General features: G+C 37.3%; 1 long non-coding RNA gene across 1 annotated transcript in view; it reads right to left on the bottom strand.

Moving 5' to 3' along the window:
- LOC106724389 overlaps positions 1-12571 on the bottom strand; it is a 22802-nt gene extending 10231 nt beyond the window's left edge. The window contains exon 1 of the long non-coding RNA XR_001360169.1: positions 12561-12571. This is a non-coding gene — a long non-coding RNA (uncharacterized LOC106724389). The remainder of the gene's footprint in view (positions 1-12560) is intronic.
- Positions 12572-15310: the final 2739 nt, after the last annotated feature.

Consider the following 15310-nt stretch of genomic DNA (forward strand, 5'->3'; position numbering starts at 1 on the left):
GATACAGCTCCTAGGGCAATGGAAACTAAGGAGAAAATAAATAAAAGGGACTACATCAAAATCAAAAGCTTCTTCACAGCAAAAGAAACCATCAACAAAACAACAAGAAAGCCAACTGCCAATGTTATCTCCGATTAGGGTTTAATATCCAACATTTATAGGGAACTCACACAACTTAAAAAAAGGAGATAAACAATCTAATAAAAAAATGGACAAAGGACCTAAATAGACACTTTTTGAAAGTGGACATACAGAAGCCAAGAGACATATGAAAACATGCTCAAAGTCACTAATCATCCAAGAGATGCAAATCAAAACAACAATGAGGTACCATCTCACACCTGTCAGAATGGCTATCATCAACAAATCAACAAAGGACAAGTGCTGGAGAGGATGTGGAGAAAAAGGAGCCCTCTTGCACTGCAGGTGGGTGGTAAGGAGTGAGGAGTCCCAGACTGTGAGAGCTCTAGACTGCAAGAGGGATGTCTGACTGCCCCTGACATCCTCTGAGGGGTCCCAGACTGTGAGAGGGCACAGGCCTGGATGAGGGAACCCCCCTTCCAATGCAAAAATTTTGTGCACCAGCCTCTAGTCTATGTATATAAAAGCCTAAGCAACCATCCCACTCTTTGACCATTCGCCTGGTAGCTATGACACGCAATAACCACCAGGGGGCAAATGCTCCGACCAGTAGAGGAGGGAGTCTGATTCCTCACAGAATCGGCTGTGGGTTAGGTTGCTGCAGGGGCACTGTTGGCCCCGAATCTGCTTCACCTGCACCCCGGACCCAGAGAGGAGGGAGCCTGGTTCTGGGGTGCATCACCGAGAACTGCCCTCTCACAATCAGGGACCCCTCAGGGGATGTCAGAGAGCTGGTTTCCGTCTGATCCCTGCAGGCCAGGCGGAGGGACCCCACTGGTGCATGAATCCATGCACTGGGACTCTAGTATGCATATAAGTTCTTTGGATAAAAATTTAAAAACAAAGGCAGGTCACCAATTTAGATATCATGTGAAAAGGCAATGTGAAGCATCAATACTCGCTAGCAGTTCTTGTGGAATTAGAATCTATTGCAGGAGCAATACCACTTAGTGCAGGAGTCAGCAAACTATTCTTGAAAGGGACCAGATAGTAAACTTTTTCAACTTCAGTACATAAGGTTTCTGTTTTAACTACTAGCTCTGCAGTTATAGGGAGAAAGCAATCATAGATAATATGTACATATTAAGAGCAGCTGTATTCCAATAAAACTTTATTATGGACACTGACATTCAAGCAATATAATTCTCACATATCACAAGGTGATATCCTTATTTTGATTTACTTTTCAAGCATTTACAAATGTAAAAGCCATTTTTACCTCTTGGGCTTAGAGAAATAGGTGGTAGGCTAGATATGGCCTACAGTTTTATCATTGTGTGGATTAAAAATGTACACTTTGCTATCAAATATGGGTTGCATTATCCACAGAAAATTTATTGTTGTATTTCTAACATCTAATTAAGAGTCACTTTAGATATTTTTATACAAAAATATTTCTATTGGATAGACACTATCTGATTACTTTTGTCAATTATAGTTCTCAGGTGTGTTAAATAAAATTACAGGTATAATACCTTTGCAGAATTTATGTCTTTCTAAGGCTTATTCTGTCTATAAATAAATTGTATTACAATGTTGACTATAAAATATACAACAGATGACTTATAATATGGGATATGTACCATATGTAAGCTTTGTAGGACTGATGGGATTGAAATCACATTTTAGCAAAAAGAGTTCATTTCAATACCAGCCATTTTGACCAGGACAAATATTGACAGCTAGAAAGATCAAACAACCACAGAAGAACTGGCTCTAGAAATGGGAGAGTTGTGCAGGTAGTTTTGTATTTATGGGATTTGATTTTAATCTAACATAGGTTATATTTTCTGATTATCAAATGCATACATATAGAATAGAGAACATATGCTATATAAAAAATGAAAATCACCCATAATTTCAATAGTGATGAGTGAACATAGTAATGGTAAATAGGTTTACCTGTTTGTTGCTTGTCTATCTATCTATCTGACATTTCTCCAAGCATATTTACTTTACTAAATTTATAGTTTTAAATTGTGTTTTTTTTTACTTTCCAATACTTAATCATTTGTTTTTATTACTTTGAAAATACTGATCTATATTTTTATTATGAAATATTACTTGTTGGATATGTATAGCCTTATATAACTATTTTCTTATTTTTAATAAGGTAAGTTATAATATTGTTATTTACAATAACACTACAATACACTACATGTACATAAGTCTTTTGCTTCAACTTGATTATTTATTTAGTATATATTCATAGAAGAGGAGTATATGATTGAAAGAGTAATAAAACCTTTTAGTTTTCTCAGACATTTAAAAAATTACAATACTAAAATTTTTATATAAAATTAAGTTTCCATTAAATTTAGATGAGATATTTATTTCTTTGCATCCTTTGTTGCCAATCTGATGAGCAAAAATTATATTTCATTTCTGTACCTGCCTAATTACTAGAAAATATATATTGAATAAATAATTTTTCTTTTCTCATATTATTTTCACATAGCCAAAGATCATTTGTATTTTCTACTAATTACATATGCATATTCTATAAATTATAAAATATAATATACTTTATGGAGTTGGTAAACTACAAATATGGTATTATATTGAAGATCCTGAAAATTCAAAGTATTTTCCAGGTATTGTCTAGCTTTGGCTTAACTACTATATTTATTTTAGGGATAGTTCAACATGATTTTGACACTCGATATGAGGCAACTTTTCTATAAGTTTTACTATGCATTAGACTGAGGCAAACACCAAGGAACAAATAAACAGCAATGACAGTTAAAGAGAATACCCCTAATAAGAAAACCTCTAAAATCAAGGAATTCATTAATATTTAATAATAGCAATATATCAGATGTCTGATTGACATCTGTTCCAAACATCAAATTTGTGTGTTCTTTTAACATACATAATACTAGAGTGGATCAAAAAATGCCATCAGATAACACTAATACTTTTTTAGTTGCTTTTACAGATAGCTTTAAATCTCAATAGTAGCTACTGACAAGAGGGGCACTGAACCACATTAATTGTATATGTAACATATGAGACAAAAGGTCAGAGGTACAGCAAAGTCCACTGTCTGGTTGAGAGATGAAGCAGTAGCAGACTGCTTGCTAACTTTAGCTTATTCCTTTTCTTCAAAACCTGCATTTTAAGATAAGCAGAAGTAAATCCAATATTTGGGTAACCTTATTCTCTGAACTGATTAAATATCTAGAATACTAAGCTGCATTTACATTTACAAAAAAAAAACCCAAAAAACTGGGGATGGTGATATTTGGGGTGGTGATCTGTGTGTGCATATATGCATATTTGTGTGTGTGTTATCTATGTATGTAAAATCTGGCTTTATGATTATTATACTGTATAAATTTTATCTAGTTTATGCAATTAAATTATTTTTAAAACTTTCTGTTTCATACATAAAGCTAAAATATTAACTATTCAATGAAACATGTGGGAATGGGAAATTCCACCTCCCCACCCCCCCCCACACACACACACACACACTTACTATAATGCTTTTCAATTGCCTGTCTGAAGGAAGAGAGGGAAAATAAAGGGACCAAAAGAAAAGGTTGGTGCTTTTGATTCAAATGGTCTTGAGAGTGGGTACTTCTAAACTTAACTGAGTGAGAAAGTAACAAACAAGTACATATGAGCCATAGAAAGCACAAAAATTGATTTTAAAATGACAACTGCTCTTTGTGAAGTTTGGAAGCTTAGAAATGCAAATATATCCAGTATAAAACTCCCTAAACACTCTAAATAGAAACTAAAGAAAGCAAGTGAAATATCATTAAACAGTTTAATACTTTTTTAAAAGAGAGAAAATATGTATTTTACTATTGAGTTATATTTATCCCAATGACTTTTTTCTTCTTTATTGACTAAGGTATTACATATGTGACCTTATCCCCCCATTCCCCCTGCCCCCAGCTCATGCCCTCACCCCCCTGGTGTCTGTGTCTATTGGTTAGGCTTATATGCATGCATACAAGTCCTTTGGTTGATCGCTCCCTGTTACCCCGACCCTCCCCTGCCTTCCATCTGAGGTTTGACGGTCTGATCGATGCTTTTCTGTCTTTAGATCTGTTTTTGTTCATAAATTTATATTGTTCATTATATTCCACAAATGAGTGAGAACATGTGATATTTATCTTTCTCTGACTGTTCCCACTGCAGTTTGACAATCAGTTTGAGGCAGCTCTGCCTCTGTATCTATTATTGTTCAAAAGTTTGTAATGGTCTTTATTATCCATGAATGAGTGAGATCATGTGGTATTTTTCCTTCATTGACTGGCTTATTTCACTTAGCATAATGCTCTCCAGCTCCATCCATGCCGTTGCAAATTGTAAGAGTTCCTTCTTTTTTACAGCAGCATAGTATTCCATCGTGTAGATGTACCACAGTTTTCTAATCCATTCATCTACTGATGGGCACTTAGGCTGTTTCCAGATCTTAGCTATGGTGAATTGTGCTGCTATGAACATAGGGGTGCATATATCCTTTCTGATTGGTGTTTTTGGTTTCTTGGGATATATTCCTAGAAGTGGGATCACAGGGTCAAATGGGAGTTCCATTTCCAGTTTTTTGAGGAAACTCCATACTGTCTTCCATAGTGGCTGCACCAGTCTGCATTCCCACCAGCAGTGCACGAGTGTTCCTTTTTCTCCACATCCTCTCCAGCACTTGTCGTTTGTTGATTTGTTGATGATAGCCATTCTGACAGGTGTGAGATGGTACCTCATTGTTGTTTTGATTTGCATCTCTCGGATGATTAGTGACTTTGAGCATGTTTTCATATGTCTCTTGGCTTTCTGAATGTCCTCTTTTGAAAGGTGTCTATTTAGATCCTTTGCCCATTTTTTGATTGGATTGTTTATCTTCTTTTTGTTAAGTTGTATGAGTTCCCTATAAATTTTGGAGATTAGGCCCTTATCAGATTTGACGTTGGCAAATATGATTTCCCATGCAGTGGGTTTTTTTGTTGTTTTGTTGATGGTTTCTTTTGCTGTGCAGAAGCTTTTTATTTTGATGTCGTCCCATTTGTTTATTTTAGCCTTAGTTTCCATTGCCCTAGGAGCTGTATCGGTGAAGATATTGCTTCGGCATATGTCTGAGATTTTGCTGTCTTTGAATTCCTCTGAGATTTTTATGGTTTCCCGTCTTACTTTTTAGTCCTTTATCCATTTTGAGTTTTTTTTTGTGTATGGTGTAGGTTGGACTAGTTTCATTTTTTTGCATGTATCTGTCCAATTTTCCCAACACCATTTACTAAAGAGATTGTCTTGACTCCATTGTATGCTCTTGCCTCCTTTGTCAAATATTAATTGAGCATAGTGGTTTGGGTCAATTGCTGTATTCTCTATTCTATTCCATTGGTCTATATGTCTGTTCTTGTGCCAGTACCAGGCAGTTTTGAGAACAGTGGCTTTGTAATACAGCTTGATATCTGGTATTGAGATTCCTCCTACTTTGTTCTTTTTTCTCAGGATTGCTGCAGTTATTCAGGGTCTTTTTTTATTCCAAATGAATTTTTGGAGAGTTCGTTCTAGGTCTGTCCAATATGCCATTGGTATTTTAATGGGAAGTGCGTTGAATTTATAGATTGCTTTGGGTAGTATAGACATTTTAATGATGTTGATTCTACCAATCCATGAACATGGTATGTTCTTCCCTCTGTTTATATCTTCCTCTATCTCTATTTTCAGTTTCGTGTAGTTTTCGGAGTACAGGTCTTTTACCTCCTCAGTTAAGTTTATTACTAGTTATCTAATATTTTTGGTGTAATAGTAAATGGGATTGTTTTTTTTAACCCCTCTTTCTGTAAGTTCATTATTGGTATATAAAAATGCCATATATTTCTGAGCATTAATTTTGTATCCTGCCATTGACTTTTTAATTGATAAAAATAATTAATTTTTACAGTTAAATATTTTTAAGCACTGTAAGTTTACAGGAACATATTACTTGATGTCATTGTTCTTTCAACAATGTCCTATCATGGTTTATTTGTGGTCAATTTATAGATTCTTTAAATATATTGAGATGTTTCTAACTAGTTTTATTTATACATTTTGTTAGAAAATCTATTGTACTACATTCATATGCAAATATTTTAATACAGTTTTAGGTGTTTTAATTGGAGTTTGCATTGTTATATGGCTGTTAAAGTAATATGAATCTGTCATACAAAGCAGTGCAAGTTTGTAATGATATAGTACTTGAAATATGGAATTTCCAGGAAAAAATATTGAAGTTAATTAAAGAAAAAATGTTGAGTCTTCTGCATTAAAACTAAAAATATTCCTGAGAAAACCATTAAAAATTTAAATATGAAGGGACATAGTATATTTAATAAATTGGAGAGTCAATGTAGTTAGGACATCAATTCCCCTCCAAATTTATCAACTGAATTTAATCACAATAAATATTCTGGCAGACATTTCTTTCAATGTAGCAACTGACAAGTTAATTATAATTTCTAATAAAATATAAGGAACCCAGAGTAGACAAAGAAATTATTAAGAAAAACAAAAGTGAAAGGATGAATATAACTTGATCTCAAGAGCTATTACATAGCTACACTAAACAGGACAGCATAATATTGGCAAACAAATAGGCATTGGCAAAGGGAACCTAATAGAAATAGAAAAAGAACTAATTTTATATGTTCAGATGCTTATCAGTAAAACTTCTAAAGAAATTCAATTGGAAAAGACTTTTTCAAGAAATGATAATAGAAAACATCCAGATATTTCCATGGGGGTGGGAGGGAACATTAACCCATACTTCACATCCTTACACAAAAATTGACTCTAAAGATTCTAACACACCAAAGACTTAAATTTACAAGGCAAAACTTTGTTGTTGTTTTTCTAGGAGAAAATTTCTGTGACCCTGGAGTAGACCCAAATTATTCTATTTCCTTAATAACTAAACTTTGAAAATAAGATTCAGTGCTTCTAAATGATGATCCAAGAATGATCCTCAACATTAAATTCATCTCTAGCCATACCATAAATGAAATAGAATGGCTTAACAGCATGGGAGCAGAGGAGGACAAATGATTATTGATGTTAGGTTCAGTTTTCCTTTTGTTAAACCAAGTGCTCAATAAATAGATCTTATTTTTTATAGCCTGATGTTAAAAAAAGACTCTTTTTAGTTGTGTGGTACCATTTGTTTTGCATTGTAGAATGTACATAAACTAATTTCTTTCTAGTCACTAGCTCAGACAACATTCTTTAATTTACTTTGAGTCTCATTTTAAGCTATCCTTGCAAGGCTTCACTGAATTCTGCCCTCTCCTACTTCTGCACATTAGATAGAATAGGTTTCTTGCTCCTTAGTCCAATAACATTCTGAGTATTTCTTTGTTAGAAATTTGAGTTCATTGTATTAAATTGTTATCCTGAGTGCCTATTTTCTCTACCTGAAGTAAACAACCAACCCAGCTGGTGTGGCTCAGTGATTGAGCATCTACTCATGAGCCCAGTGGTCTCAGTTCAATTCCCAATCAGGGCACTTACTCAGGTTTCAGGCTTGATTCCCAGTAGGGAACATGCAGGAGACAGCCAATGTATAATTCTCTCTCATTGATGTTTCTATCTCTCTCTCCCTCTCCCTTCCTCTCTCTGAAATCAATAAAAACATATTAAAAAAAAAACAGTGGCTGGCACAGTGATTAAAAGAGTATGTATATTCACAAAATACACTTATTAGAAAAATATTTCTCTTCTTTAGCAAATTATTTATTTCTTTGAGATTTATATTTTTCATTCTCTAACGTGTTTATGGAGGTATATTTATTTTTCTAAAATCCTGTGTTTTCTTGGTCCTCTTCTTTCTTTTCTTTTTCTTCCTTTTACTTTAAAATATTTAATTTTTAGTAACTAGAAATTTCTGGAGGGAATAACTTTCTATTTTATCATTTTAGCATGAAGACTATGAAATTTTAAGCTCAATATTAGATAGCAACAAATGTGCAGGATATTGCTTTATTTACAAGCTTTGCATTGTGAATTATACTCTAAAGTGCTAAGTAAACAAACAATGACCTAGTTTTTAGATTTTGATCTATGAGAAGACCAATTAATAAGCTATGAATAAGATATGTGATATCTTCCACAGCTTATAGAGAAATCAGAATTGATTAGGAATATAAAGCTTACATTTTCCCTTTAAAACTATAATATACCTCCATTTGCAAAAATTGAAGATTTAACATACATGTAAAACAATCTGTAACATACATAAAAAATCTATTTTTAAGATGTATAAAAATCTATTAAATCTAGTAAAACTTTAAAATCTGGTAAATACAAAAAAATATATTTAATACCCTATAGGTAAAAAATAATCAACTCTTTTCAGTGAATGTAGAAATGTTAGCCAATTATGATGAACAATAACAACAACAACAAAAGAAAAACATTTCAAACCATAGTAATGGCCCTTGAGAACTCATACAACTTGACAAAAGGAAGACAAACAAATCAATTAAAAAATGAGCAAAGGACCTAAGTAGACACTTCTCCAAAGGGGACACACGGATGGCCAGAGACATATGAAAAAATGTTCAAAGTCACTGATCATTGGAGACATGCAAATCAAAATGACAGTGAGGTACCACCTCACACCTGTCAAAATGGTTACCATCAGCAAATCAACAAATGATAAGTGCTGGCGAGGTTGTGGAGAAAAAGGAACCCTAGTACACTGCTGGTGGGAATGCAGACTAGTGCAGCCACTGTGGAAAACAATATGGAGTTTCCTCAAAAAAATTAAATATGGAACTCCCATTTCACCCAGTAATCCCACTTCTAAAGTGCCCATCAGTACATGAGTGAATAAAAAATTTGTCATACATTTACACGATGGAATGTTCTGCAGCAGTAAAAAGATGAATCTCTTACCCATGAGACAGCATGGAGGGATCTGGAGAGTATTATGCTAAGCGAAATAAGCCAGTCAGAAAAAGATAAGTAGTATCACATGATCTCACTCACATGTGGAACCTAACGAACAAAATAAACTGGTGAACAAAATAGGTCCAGAGACATAGAAGCATGGAACAGACTGTCAAATCTCAGAAGGAAGGGGGAGAAGGGTGAGTGGGTGGGAAGAAATTAACCAAAGTACTTGTATGCATTTATGCATAACCCATGGACACAGACAATAGGGTGGTGAAGGCCTGGGGTGAGGGCAGGCTAGAAGGGGTCAATGGGGGAGAAAAAGGGGACATATAATACTTTCAACAATAAAGATTTAAAAAAAAAGATAAAGGTCCTTGAATATTGTAGCACCTAATTGAAATGGTTATAGAGAAAAGTAAAACCATAAGAAAACAAGCATCATCTGGAATCTGGGTACCAACTACCTCTTGCTAAGTGGCCCCAGTCTGGCACTAGCAGCAGCCTGACTTGGTTCATAGGTTGGGCTCCCCTGGGCACCTCTAAACCCAACAAAAATAGCAGTTATCTGTAGATCACTCTGTAGCTTGTGTTTGTTGGCCCCAGGCAGGGCACAGGCAGTGGCTTACTTTGCACCTCCTGAGAGGCCTCAGAGCCATTGTACCTGTTGGACAGCATCACTCAATACCAGATTACAACTCTACCACCTCCATGAGCAACACACTTAAGGGGCAAACTCGGTGGGTATCAGGGCTTCACTAGAGCAAGTCATACTCCATAGGGTTGACTCCTGCACAGCTGCTTCTCTGCTGTAGTTGTGGCCTGTCCTGGCAGCCAATTGTCTTGGGGGTCAGTCCCTCTCAGTGACACCACAGCAATCAACTACAACGGAACAGTACACACAGCTCACACAGGGGCATACTTGGAGTGCCCAGCTTGGGTGACTGGGGAGGCTATGCCACTCTGTCCTACCACATAAGGCCACTCTACCAACCACATAAGGCAGCTCTACCTAATATATATAAACTAGAGGCCTGATGCACAAAATTCATGCAACAGTAGGCCTTCGCAGCCGCAGCAGCTGCCTCGATCCTGCGGCTGCAGCCCTGGCTTCATCAGGAAGGACATCCGGATGGTCGTTCGGTTGATTTGCATATTATGCTTTTATTATTATAGATAAGCATAAGAAAGCAGCCAAAATGTGGAGACAAATAGATGGGTCCCAAATGAAGGAATAGGAGAAATCTCCAGGCAAACAAAACAAAACAAAACAAAACAAACTAAATGAAATGTAGGCAAGCAAACTACAAGATACAGAGTTAAAAACAATGGTTATAAGAATGCTAGAAGAAATTAGTGAGAATTTCAACAGCATAGAAAAGGACATAGAAACCATAAATAGAACCTTTGAGATATGAAGGCTAAAGTAACTGAAATAAAGAATAATTTACAGGGAATCAACAGTAGAATAGATGAAACTGAGAATCTAATCAGTAATTTAAAATATCAGGAAGCAAACAAAATGAAAACAAACAAACAAAAAACACCTAATCAGAAGAAAAGAAATTTCCAAAAATATCATGATAGTGTAAGGATCCTCTGGGACAACTTCAAGCATACCAAATTTCACATCATGGGGATGCTGAAAAAAAGAAGAGAGAAAGAATTGAAAACCTATTTGAAAAAAAATAATGACATAAAACTTCCCTTACCTGCTGAAGAAAATAGACATGTAAGTCCAGGAAGTGCAGAGAATCTCAAACAAGATGAAACCAAAGAGGCCCACACCAAGACACATCACAGTTAAAATGCCAAAGGTTAAAGACAAAGAGAGAACCTTAAAAGCAGCTAGTTTCCTACAAATGAGTTCCCATAAGACTGTTAGCTGACTTCTCAACCGAAACTATGCAGGACAGAAGGGAGTGGCAAGAAATATTCAAAGTGATGAAAAGCAAGGACCTACAACCAAGATTACTCTATCTGGCAAAGCTATCATTTAGAATCAAAAGACAGATAAAGGGCTTCACAGACAAGAAAAAGCTAAAGGAGTTCATCACAACCAAACCAGCATTACATGAAATATTAAAGAGTCTTTAAGAAGAAGAAAAAAAATTATGAACAATAGAATGGCAATACATATATCTATCAACAATTGAATTTAAAATAAAAATAAACAAACAAGCAGAACAGAGACAAACTCATAGATACAAACAAAGAACATTTTGACTGCTGCCAAATGTGAGTGCGGTTGGGGAGGATGGGTGAAAAAGGTGAATGGATTTAAGAGTGCAAATTGGTAGTTACAGAATAGTCATAGGGATGTAAAATACAGAATAGGGAATATGGTCCATAATATTCTAATAACTACTAGTATGTATGGTGTCAGATAGGTATAAGATTTTCTGGGATGATCACTTAGTAAGTTATATAATGTCTAGTCACTGGATTGTACACCTGAAACTAATATAATATTGTATGTCAACTGTAATTGAAAATTTTTAAAAAATAATTCTAAAAAGAAGTAAATTGGATAAGCAAGAGCAGACAGATATTTTAAAAAATATTTTTATGGATTTCAGAGAGGAAGGGAGAGGGACACAGGGAGAGGGATACAGAAACAACAATGATGAAAGAGAATCATTGATTGGCTGCCTCTTGCCCGCCCCCCCCCCCCCCTCCTACTGGGGATCCAGCCCCCAATCCTTGCATGTGCCCTTGACTGATATTGAACCTGGGATCCTTCAGTCCACAGGCCGACACTCTATCCACTGAGTCAAACCAGCTAGGGCCAGATTTAAAAAACAAAACAAAACAAAAAAACACGTTGGTTTTTATTTTTTCTTCTGGGTTTCTGAGTATAGGATTGTTTAGATTTTAGTTAAATGTATAATTTAGCTCCAATATAAACAAAATATTAAGAAGAAAATACATCTTCACTCTTGATATTTCAAAAGGAGGGACATAAATTGATGTAGGATTCCTGGCTTTTCTCTTACATGTGACTTCTCACCATAAGAGGGAGAGGGACTTATCCATTGCTGAATTTCTACCAGGGGTGGGCAAACTTTTTGACTCAAGGGCCACAATGGGTTCTTAAACTGGACCGGAGGGCCGGAACAAAAGCATGGATGGAGTGTTTGTGTGAACTAATATAAATTCAAAGTAAACATCATTACATAAAAGGGTATGGTCTTTTTTTTTTTTTAGTTTTATTCATTTCAAACAGGCCGGATCCGGCCCGCGGGCCATAGTTTGCCCACGGCTGATAGGGCTTTCCTACTTTTCTTTTTTTAATTATAAAGTGTCCCTTGAAAAGACAGATTTTGTAGTGATCTTCCATGACACAAATAGTATAGGAACAGATTCTGCTTCTGAAAATGTGATATGGTTCTACTTAAGGTGGTTACTGGTGTGTATATTTATCTTATTTTGGGGTGTGGACTTGGGTCTATTTTCCCACAAATATAAACCACAATTTCCAATATAAGTTTCATGGATAATAAACATGATATTTTGCTCTTCATTTATCCTACTTAGTTGAGTTGCTTTCAAACTTAAGTAGGAAAATGTGCCACTATATTGGATGCCCTCACACCCAATAGATGTGCATAAGGATGGTAGGGTCCCAGCCACAATGAATGATTTTAGAGATAGTAGAAATAAGAACTAGTGTTTAAACTAATCTGACTATTTTACAAGTGAGGAATCTACTCTCTAAAGAGGTTAATTAGCCTATTTAAGGGCTTACAGTTAATTTGTGGCAAAACTGTAAATGAACTATGATCTATTGACAATCAGGGTCATTGTCATTATCAGGGTCAGGATTCCTTTAAACTATCCTATATAATAAAAGGGTAATATGCAAATAGACCGAATGGCAGAACAATTGAACAACCAATCAAAGCTTAATATGTTAATGATATGATAATGCTGCTCAACTGCTTGCTATGACATGCACTGACTACCAGAGGGCAGACAGTTGGCTAGTTGACCAGTCGCTATGACGTGTACTGAACACCAGAGGGCAGATGCTCTGACCGGTAGGTTAGCTTGCTGCTGGGGTCCGGCCTATCAGGACTGAGTGAGAAAGGCCAGACATGCCCTGGAGCCCTCCCGGGGCCCCTCACTGGCCCCATCATGTACTGGTGGAGTCCCTCAGCCTGGCCTGCACCCTCTCACAATCCGGGACCCCTAGGGGGAATGTCAGAGAGCTCGTTTCAGCCCTATCCCCCAGGCCACACCCCTTGGGAGTGTGCCAGACACAGGGCTCATGGCTGGTGAGCGCTGCTGGAGCAGCACGAGCCTCTCCTGATCAGGACTGATTGGGCGTGAGCCCATGGCAGGCACAGTGGGGCCGGGATGAGTGAGAGCAGCAGGTAGGAGCTGCAGGTGGCGTTGGACAGTGAATTTTGGCCCAATCCCTGCAGGCCACCCAGAGGACCCCACCCATGCATGAATTCGTTCACCGGGCCTCCAGTATTGCTATAATACCCATGCAGGAGCCTCTCCTGATCAGGACTGATTGGCCGTGAGCCCATGGCAGGCACAGTGGGGCCGGGATGAGTGAGAGCAGCAGGTAGGAGCTGCAGGTGGCGTTGGACAGTGAATTTTGGCCCAATCCCTGCAGGCCACCCAGAGGACCCCACCCATGCATGAATTCGTTCACCGGGCCTCCAGTATTGCTATAATACCCATGACCTGCAAAGCCAGAAGATCTCATTTCTATATTTAGACCTTTTTCATATTACTTTCATATTATGCCATTCAGTTTTCTTTTTTGCATAACCATGCTCAAGTTCACAAGGTTGTTTTGGAATAAGAAGGTATATGTATGTAAAGGACTCCCTATAAACTTTACTGTAGAGTAAATAGCCACTTCCTATATTATCTTAATATAACTATTTTAGTAAAATGAATAAAAACGAGTAAAGAAATGATTATAAAAATATCCGGTTTTATCAATGCTAATTAAGATAATAAAGTATAAGCAGATAGTTTTAACTCTATAGGTTTAAAATGTATTTATTTGAAACATAAAATGAGGATATCCTATCTAATAAAGAGGGAATATGAACATTGACCATCACACCATCACAAAGATGGTGGTGCCCACAGTGGAGGTGGGGTTTCCGTAACACAAGATGGCTGTGCCCACAGCGGATGTGGGTTTCCATAACACAAGATGGCTGCACACACAGCGGAGGCCGAGTTCCCGTAACAAGTCTTAAAGAGCAATCAGAAGGGACCTGAGGCTGCGCCCCCTCCTGGTGGGGTTTGACAGGGGCCCTGAGGCTGCGCCCCTCCTACCCAGCGGGGCTTGATGGGGGACCTGAGGCTATGCCCCTGTCCCAGCACTGGGCCAGGGGACCTGAGGCTGCACCCCCCGCCCGGTGGGGCTTGATGGGGGATCTCAGGCTGCATCCCCTGCCCGGTGGGGCTAAACAGGGAACTTCAAGCAGCGCCCCTTACCCTGGTGCCGGGTCAGGGGACCTGAGGGTGCACTGGGGAACCTGAGGCTGCACCCCCCACTCGGCATGCACCGGGGGACCTGAGGCTGTACCTCACACCCGGCGCTGGGCAGGGGGACCTGAGGCTGCGCCCCCCGCCTGGCAGGGCTGGGTGGGGCTGGATCTCGCCCAATGGGGATGGGGCCAGCTGGGTCTGGGTCTCACACAGTTTTGAGGCACCGCAGGTGGCCAGGGACTTGACTCTGGGTCCCGCGGCGTGCCCCAGACTCTGACAGGAGGAAGATTTTCATATACATTTTACTAATTTTCTTTCATCTCTGACACTTCTATTATAAAGGGCAAATAGCAATATTAAAATATTTCCTCTAATTAATCCCCATTTAATGTGCATGAATTTCATGCACCAGGCCACTAGTACTTTTATAATAATTGAGAAATTATAATTTTTGTATAAGATAAAACTAAGGATATTCTAACATATCATATGGATATTTTTTGAGCTAAACAAATACAAAAAAATCTCATTCATCCTGTCATTACCAAACCAATTGCTCTAATGTCTAAATTCATCTTTCTTAGATGGCCTGTTTATCCTGTTCTATTCCTTTTCTTACCTTACCAAACCAAGTTCATATACATTTACTCAGCAATATCTTCTATTTTTGTTACTGTATTTCACAATCATTTTAGTAATTAATACAATTCAATGTTAAATAGGAGTAACATCTTAAAAAGTGTTTATCTTACTCCTAATGAAATAGTTTGCAAAAAGTAGACAAGATCAAATGAAGAATTGTTATTTTATTAACTTTCCT

The sequence above is a fragment of the Myotis brandtii genome, unplaced genomic scaffold (assembly GCF_000412655.1).
Source record: "Myotis brandtii unplaced genomic scaffold, ASM41265v1 scaffold815, whole genome shotgun sequence".
NCBI lineage: Eukaryota > Metazoa > Chordata > Mammalia > Chiroptera > Vespertilionidae > Myotis > Myotis brandtii.